Below are 9057 nucleotides of genomic sequence, written 5' to 3'. Positions count from 1 at the left end.
AGGTGCTACCATGACTAAAGCCTGGCTAAGCTGTGAATTCCCAGGGCCAGAGCTGCTCCAGATGTGAAAGTGAGCTGTGGTTTGCTTGGGATCTGAGCCTGGGTTACACCAACTCAGGTCCAGGATCGTGGAACAGCAAAGCTCTTAATGCAAAGGTTCAGGAGAGCCAAGCAGGTGTGATGATGTGATAGTGGCCCCATGGTGGGCCAATGTCACACTTGGCCATATGAGAGGAGTGAAAGCAGGAGCATGCCTGAGGGGGTGAGAGCAGAAGCAGGAATTCTTGTATTCTTCCTGCTCAGTTTCCTTCCAGCTCTTCCAGATTTACATCAGTATGAAACAGGATCTGTCCTGCTGTTTCTAGATTATGCTCATTGGCGACGTGTAGGAGTTGCACACGGGTGCACATACACCCCCTAAGATCGGCCATGCACCCCCTGGAAGCGCCAGCCACGAAACTGGAAGTGCACTTCTGGTTTCACCACTGGCTCGGTGCTCGGCTGCTGGGGGATGCCCCCCGGTTGGCAATCGGCCGCTGCTGTGGGACCCTCCTCCCTGCCCCCCATTGGCGATCTGGTGTCCCCCAGACTCAGGAGGCACCAGTCGCCCATGATTACGCTGGTTGGGTTTGTGGGCCAAATGAAAATCCAGCCCCACTCTTTGTGCATCTGGGCTCACATCCTGGAATAGAGATCCCCACCTCCGAACGGAGCTGACGGGGAGTCCTGGCTGTGCCAGGGAGAGCAGAAGCCAGCTGGTTCCTGGCATGGCTTTGCTGGTTCCACAAGGCGACAGGGAACGGCAGTGCTGATCGAGGGCAGACAGGTCGACTGGGCACTCGCTGCTGGGTTGTTTCTGTGAAGTCTCCTGCTTCTTCCCCAGCATCAGAGCATGTTTCAGGGGCATCAGGGCCTCACACTCCTATTTCCAGCTCTGCCACAGACTCATAATGTTATCCCCAGTGAGACACTTTCCACCCTGCTGCCCCCTTCTCCCTCCGTGATCTGGGAGCGATGATACCCACCAATCAGAGGATCTCGGGCTTCTTGAAAGCTTGGGAAGCAGGACCTGGGCCTGTCTGGAGTAAAAAGAACAGCCCCTGCGATCACTTATTTCCATGCACATAAAGATACCAACCCTCCTGGATTTTCCCGCTGAGCTGCATCCCACAAAGAGGCATTGAAATGTGAGTTTCATCCCAAATTTGGACAGTTGGCTGCAGGGACCTCTTACCTCCAGTTAGAGGATCCAGGTCCCCTGGGACAGTGTCTGCACTTGAATTTAGCACCAAAACCTCCCAGTCCTTGCTCCCCAGGCAGGTTCCACATGAGGTGACAGTGACAACGATGCACGTGCTGGTGTAGCCAGGCATCCTCCTGCTACTAGTGCCTGTGCACTGCATCAGGGTCAGCAGGACCTTGGTGTGCAGCGGTCTAGGAAGGCCTCACCCTGCATCATGGTGAGGGGAGCTCTGCAGACAGAGATGGGGCACTGCTCTCCCTAGGCTACAGGAGCAGAGCAGGAGAGGCCAGGGTGCTGGCAGTGCCAGGGGGACTAGCATGGGCAGGGAGTTTGGGAGTTGAACTGTACTCAGGTGGTGCTAGGAGGTGGATGGTACCCCATGCTGCAGCAGAAGGCAAAAAAACCCAATCTCTCCTTGCCAACATGACTGGGGAACGGTCACAGATCTAATCCTCAGCAAGACCCACCAGCCAGGCACCTGAGAGGTGTTGAGAAAGCAGAGCCCCAGCACATCTCCCATGTCTAGCCACAGCCTAGGGCTTGAGCCCATCTCCCCCTTGGGGCACCCCATCATGCTGCTGCCTCCACACACCCCAGTGCACGGGATGCTGAAGCAGATCACATCTCAGAAGCCCTGTGGAGGGGAAGGTGCTGCCTGGCAGGAGGAGTGCTCAGCCTGCCCTAAAGAAGGATGCCAGCAAACCAGGCTGAGGGTTCAAAGCTGATCTCAGCGCTGCTGCAGGTGGACAGAGACCTTCCCTGACATACTGCAGTGGCATATGCCCTGCCTGGCCCAACCTCCAGCTCTCTGGGGCAGGGGTCTTGTCTTGTACAGCCCAGTGGCTAGCAAACCTCAGCACCTCCAAGTGCCTTGCAACTGCGAGAGCAAATGCAGTTACCTCGGACAGGGCCTGGGACATCGCCTCCAGCAAGGCAAAGACAGGACATGCTGAGCTGACCTGCTACAGAGCACTATGCGAGGATGCTGCCTCACACACCCCAGTATGATGCAGGTATGAGACACTGGGCTGGGTAGAGAGGAGGGGGTCTCCAGGAGACCCCAGCAGCCAGACCCTGCTCCCAGAGCCCCATGCCATCAGGGGGCAAAAACACAGAGCCCTTCCAAGCCGGCATCCCTTCTCCCCGGCCCCAGATAAGGAGTCGGGGGCTCACACATCTCCTTGGCAAGCCCCATGGGCGCTTTCTCCCTAACAGACTGGCTGGGGTCAGCCTGCATTCATGATGCAGCTGAGCCAGGTGTGTCTTACAGTGGACTCAGTCGCTGAAGTGGGAGGCAGGTTGATGCTGGGGCTGTAGCCTGGGCCTGGATGCATTGTGCCAGGCTTGTGGGTTTGCCACTGAGCCCTTCCGCCTGGCTGGAGATGCAGCGGGAGGATTGCCCAGCACAGGGCAGGGGAGATGCCCCTCCTCTGTCACAGAGGGGAGTTGTCTCAGATCAGATTCGGCTGGCTCAGTCCAGGCCCTGGCCACAGGCCTCTGCGTAGCAGCGCTGCACGGGTGACAGGTGCTTTGATGAGTGTGACACAGACAGGCACAGGCATTGCTAAGGAAGGCAAGATTGACTCTGGCACTACAGAGCAAGGGCACTAATGAGGACCAGAGGGATTGATCTCATCACAGGGGGATCCTAAGATAGTGATCCTGGATAGCCATCTAGTTGCAGCGCCCAGAGCTCGTGCCTCCCGAACGAGGCTCCTTCTGATACCCGAGCTGCTCGGGCATCTCTGCAATGCGCTGCACTCTGCAGGGGAGACATCCGTCAGGTCAGGTCCCCGCCTGCCTGTTCAATGCTGGACAGTAGCATTGGCCAGCGTCTCAGCGGTTGCATTTCAAGCGCTCTGAGCGACAGACGGGTGTGTTTCGACAGGCACGTGGTGAAGACAATTGTGTGAGGGAGGCTGTGCTTGGATGTACGTCTCCAGGCGTGGTTCCTTGGTGGTTCAAAGCCTGGGCAAACAGGCAGCTGGCCCTTCAGCTGGTATAAATGATGGTAACCACACTGAAATCAGTGGAGCTCTGTCAAACTTTATTCCAGCTCTGGGACTGTCCTGTGATGTGCTTGTGGAGGGGGGTGTGTGTGTGTGTGTGTATCAGGTTAAGAAATCCCACATTGGTTTGGATTAATCACCTGGTGTTTACTGATGTCAAGTGTTGCATATTGCTCCTTGGAGTGGTAATTTTGAAAGCGCAGTTGTGATCTTAGTACATGGTGTTACTGCAGAACAGGAATCTTGAACAAGCCTTTAGATATGCCATTCAGCATGGTGGGCCAAAGCCCACCAAGTAGAGCTATAAGCCCATCACTGATTACTTAGGAAAATAGAAAAACATAACCAGGATGGGAGCGAGGGTCATAGGTTCAAAGCAAGTGCATTGAAGAGGTACACCAAGCAGAGCACACCAGGCAGCACCCACTGGCCTATGAATGAGTCCAGTGAGCCAGTGGACACTGCGCAGTGAAACTCTGACCAGACACATGAACGGACAAGGAGACAGGAAAGCGGCCCCACGGTGCCCGGGTGTCTCCCAGCCAGAGTCTCCTTCCTGGTCAGATAGATCACAAGCTTAGCCACAGCCAGGAAGAGATTAACCAAGAGGCCCCAGGACTTGGTGGGGCCATGGATGCGGAGTGCATAAATGAAAAGGTGCAGGAAGTAGGGAAGCCAGAACCGCAGCAGACGGCTCTGGAGGAGCTGCAGCCTGGCACACTTCAGGTTGGCGTGTGTCAGGGTCTCCCGCGAAGGGGCAGGTGTCAGGGGCATCCATAAACTATGCCAGATGCACATCTATGGCACTGGTTCTGTGAAGGAGCTGCCAGCTGAGGTCCCTGGTGCCTCGCGGGATCAGGGAGGAATACATGCTTGTCCACTGGGGACCCTCGTCCTCGCCGAGTGTGTTGCACCACTTGGTGTCTGGGCAGGACACAAGGACGGGATGAGGGAGGGTGCAAACCACAAACGTGTAGAGCTGGCAGCAATGGGAGGTCTGGAAACAGGCTGGCTTGGTATCCCCCAGCCTGCAAAGATGGCAAGGTGTGGGGTAGCTCCATGGGGCCTGCCAAGGCAGGTGCCCCATAACGAGCTCTGGAGGGCTGGGGGATACCAGGGGGCAGAAACTACACTTGTACAGGACCTGGTCAATGCAGTCAAGGGCAGTGTCCGGCAGGGCAGCCTTGATCTCTTGGAGTAGGCAGCAGGGCACATGCAGTGTGGGCAGCTCCATGCACTGGGCCAGCACAAAGGGACCAGTCCACCCCTGCATGGCATAGTCCAGGAGGTCCGTAATACGAGTGATGTTGGCCAGAGCCATCCTCCAGGGCACCTCTGGCGCTGGCACCACCAGCTGTGGGTTTTTCAGCCAGGGCTCAACGAGGAGGTCTTTGGAGCCTCGCCAGGAGCTTCGGGGGCACTGGCAGGATATGAAGTGGTGCCAAGGTGTAAACCAGACCAGTTGGTTGATGACCACTACCCTCCCACAAAGGAAGAGGACACTGCAGCAGGCCCACCCATGTGTGAAGCCACTCAGACACCCTGACCTCCAGCTGGTGGAGGAGGGGTTTCTGGGGGATAGGTATACCCCAAGTAGAGCAGCGAGCCCACACTGCAGCAGATGCCCTGGAGCATCGGTGGAAGCGAACCGACCTGCCATCCATCATCCACCATCTCTTCACCCAGTTGCCCCGGGCAGAGGAAGCCACTGAGTAGATGGACTGGCGGACCTCCACCTGCACCAGGTCACCCAGGTCCTGGACAGCAAGGAGCACATTGTCGGCATACACTCACAGCACCACCTTCATGGCCAACTCTTGGAGCAACGGTACTGCCATCCACTTGCTCAGGAGGCACAGGAAGGGCTTGAGGGCGATGGCATAGAGCCGGCCTGACAGTGGGCAACCTTGACCATGGATCTTGGACAGGATCATGCAGCTTTGACAGTCACCAGGATGATCAGGGTGGACAAAGTGAGAGGCGGCTTGGGAAGCTAACAGCAGCAAAACTAGGAGCGTGGTTACTTGCCCAGACACCATTGGCACCAGGGTGGGAGTGCCATAAAGCCATGTTGACCATGGTCCCTGTGCCTTGTCCCTCGCTAGAAGGATTCCTGGTTCTTGAGCTCTTGCTTAGGACAAGCCAAAACCAGCTGCCGGTAGAGATGCAGGTTGAGTAAGACCAAGAAAGCATGGACAGTGTGTTTTGGTGCTCAGGTATTTTTCAAAGCCCTCAACCTTACTTTTAAATATGCATTGGAGTATGTTTTGGCTGGACGTCAGCACTGTGGAAAAGGACTTGGGAGTCTTGGTGGACCCCAGACTCGGTATGAGTCTGCAGTGTGACACAGCCGCACAAAAGGCGAATGCAGTGTTGGGCTGCATCCATAGATGCATCAGGTGCAAGGCACGACAGGGGATATTGCCTCTGTACTTGGCACTGGTGAGGCCTCATCTGGAGCACTGTGTGCAGTCCTAGGCTCCACGTTTTAAAAAGGATGTGGAAAAGTTAGAGAGGGTCCAGAGGAGGGTAACACAAATGATCAAGGGCTTGGAAGGCAAGTTATACAAGGAGAGGTTGAAGGAGCCAGCCATGCTCAGTTTGCAGGAAAGACACTTAAGAGGGGACGTGATAGCAAAGGGCTGCCCTTTGAGGTGTGCAGATGCTCCTGCTGGGACTCAAACCCAGAGGATCCTGACTACAGGGTCTCGCCCCTCCACTCAGCGTGAGAGCAATCACCAGATTTTGGGTCAGGAAGGAATTTTTCCCCATTGTTAGATTAGTCAGACTGTGGGGGGGCACGGCCTCTACATGGGATCTCTCGAGCGTATATTAACAACCTTTTATAGAAGCAGGACGCTGGCTGCCGTGGTTCCCCTGCTTTTCCTGTGGCAGGTTCAGGTGCTAGGTCTGGTGTGTCAGGGTTGACGGTATCTTCTGCAGAGTTTAGATGGTGGATTGTATAGGTTTTGATAGGGATGATCCTTCCTTGACCTTGGCCCCAACCACCTCATTGTATTGCAGCCAGCGGAGTCCAGCTGATTCCTGCCAGGTGAAGACCACTGAGTTCCTGGCCCTGCCATTATGACTTGGTGGCATTTGACCCCAGATCTGCTCAGGTGTGACCATGTGCAGTCACTGCAAAGCGGAGAGGAAACGCGCCCTGCAGCGATGTAAATAAGACTTCAAGTCCCAGATCGGGACACCATTAGAGACCCTTCCCCGCCTTCCCAGCACCCTTTGCAGGAGTGGGGATATCAAGCTTGGTGTCCCAGCCACGTTCCCTTGGAGTCTGGCCTCGGGGCTTGGTGCAGCCAGGAGCCAGTTCAGCTTGTGGCTGAGTTGGGCCAGTTTAAAACTACATTGCAGCCAAGATGGAGACCTCGGTGCCCCTTTGCCAGACTCCTGAATGACCCCCACCACACACCCTCCCCTTCAGCCTGCTCAGACCCTGTGTGAAGCGGAGCAGCCTCTGAGCAAGGGAGGAAATAACTGCCCCCCATCCCCTCGCTCTGGGAACTGGCTCGCCAGCTGGTGCAGAGGTCTGCTCGGCTCCAGGACCTGAGCAATCAGGAGGTGCAGGCATGACCTACTGCAGCCATCTCTCATGCTGGGAGGGAGCAGTCCCGCGGCAGCTGGCTAGCTCAGGAGGAGAAAACACATTTGGTAGTATCCCCAGTGACTTTAGTGGGTCTCAGGCCTCAGTGAGGGGTCCCCTTCTGGCTCCTTTTGCTGTTTGAGTCCTATACCCTCACTTCTCCTCAGCTCCCTGTGATTCCCCACTTGTAAAATTCAGCCTAATATTCGCCTGCCTTGTAGGATCAGGGCAGTGGTTCTCAACTGGGGCGCGTGAGATCCTTTTCAGGGTGCTCTGGGATGCACAATATTAGCACTGTTAGATTTGCCAAGACAGACACACGATTCACAAGATAAACCCAGAGATTGCACATGTTTCGGGTGCTACGGTTTCCCGTGCTGCCCTGCTGCGGGCTTGCAATGCTTTCTGCAGCAGAAGTATTTTCCAGAGCTTGGGACTGGAAGGGACAGGACTAGCTGGCTGTGGCAGGCGGGTGCGCAGTACAGGCCCAGTCGGAGGAGCTGAGGTCCGTGCTATGAACCCCTGTGCGGGCGAGGGCTCTCCTCTGGGAGCAGGGTGGCTGCTCTGTGCATTACAGAACCACATCATCCATCAAGAGCGAGACCACGACCTTCCCCCTCACGTCACCCCAATAAGACCTTTGCAGAGTTAATCACTTGTCACAGCATTGATAGGACCTGGCCCGCTCGCTCCCGCTCACAGCCGAGGGCTGTCAGGGGAAGATGAATGGGAGCACAGCTGCCGTGAGGGACCCAAGGCTTTTCATCTTGTCAGCCCGAGCCTCGCTCCAGCAAGTGCTGGTGTGAGCAGTGAGACCGCTCCACAGACGTCAGCGGGGTCCTTAGACAGGCCAAGTGGGGTGAACACTCGGTAGATTGAAAGGCCTGGACAGAGAGCAGGAGAAACCCAAGGCGGTCACCCCGTTTGGATGGTCAGGCGGACTTGTTCCGAGGCGAGATGTGCCTGCTTTGGAGACAATCTGACCCAAGGTCTCTTCCATCTCATAGACCAAGCTGCAATGAGCTTCGCCAACTGGAAGCTGCAGCTGCACAAATCTGAACTAAGGTGTGCATTTTGAACCCTGAGAATTACCCTTGGATTAGCTCCTGGAGCACAGGAGACCATCCGCCTGCTCAGTAGAAATCCTTTTAAATCGAGCTTGGATGTGTTTTCCTAGCAGAAGGACTCTGGTTCTAGCATTGGATGTGAGGCAGGGAGTGCTTCGGAGAAGCCCTGCGGCAAGTGGAGCGTGAGAAGCCAGACAAGATGATCACCGGGGCCATGCCTGGCTTCCACCATATTGTGATAGTCCTGCCGTGGGGACCGGAGGGGGGAATGAGATTGGCTTCTTCGTAGTGCCAGCTCAGCCCCAAAGCCTGAATCGGGGGCACCAGGCATGGCTGTCTCCTGTTGCCTAATTGATCTTGCTGTCCCTTGTCAAGGTGTCAGCTCCAAGAGCCAGTTCTTCCTCGTCCACCTGCTCCTTGGAAACCTGACTGAGCAAATGCTGCCGCTTAAATCAGGGGTGCTGCGAAAAACACAGCTGCAAGCTGCCTGCCAGATGTGCTCTCAGCTGTTAATCTGTGAGCCACATCTACTCACAGCCAGCAACAACAAAGCAAGGTCACCGACACGGCTGCTCCTCCAGCCCTGCCTGGGCACCCAGACCTGTGCCATCCTGTACCCCATGCTTGCCAGGGCCCCCACTCCCCATGCCCTTTGCCATTCGGCCCAGGGGAGGACTGTGTTGGTGATGCTGCTGCCTGGACCCAGTGCACTTTGTGGGTGGCAGCCTTTGATCCGAAGTGACTCATCCACGTCATACACAAAACATGTGACAGAGCCAGCAAAAGGAGCCAGGTCCTTGACTCAGATCCCTGCGCCTGTGCTCAGGATAGCCAGAGAGGCACTCCAGGCATCTTGTGACAGAAGCTTCCTGTTACCTAGCGGCCCTTTAAAAAGCCTTTCCTGTTACACCAGGGGTTGCAGTCTTGGTAAACCACATGAGATTTGTGAGGGGCTGGTAAGAGAAGTAGTAAGGGTTTGAGAAAGACGGAGGGTTAAGGATGCCGTGTTGGAAACCAGGAGCAGGTGGATGGTGGGGGAGAGGGGGTGTCCATGCATGGTTCACAATGTTCTTGATTAGCTATCTGCTAAACACAGAAGCAAAGTCCTTGGGAGTCTTCCAGCCAATATGATATAGCATCA

General features: G+C 55.8%; 1 protein-coding gene across 1 annotated transcript in view; it reads left to right on the top strand.

The window, feature by feature from the left end:
* ARHGEF17 (Rho guanine nucleotide exchange factor 17) overlaps positions 1-9057 on the top strand; it is a 185364-nt gene that overhangs the window by 137959 nt on the left and 38348 nt on the right. The window lies entirely within an intron of this gene.

The sequence above is a fragment of the Alligator sinensis genome, unplaced genomic scaffold (assembly GCF_000455745.1).
Source record: "Alligator sinensis unplaced genomic scaffold, ASM45574v1 scaffold594_1, whole genome shotgun sequence".
Lineage (NCBI taxonomy): Eukaryota > Metazoa > Chordata > Crocodylia > Alligatoridae > Alligator > Alligator sinensis.
Note: the sequence above shows the minus strand (reverse complement) of the source record. Positions and strands in the feature narration are given on the sequence as shown.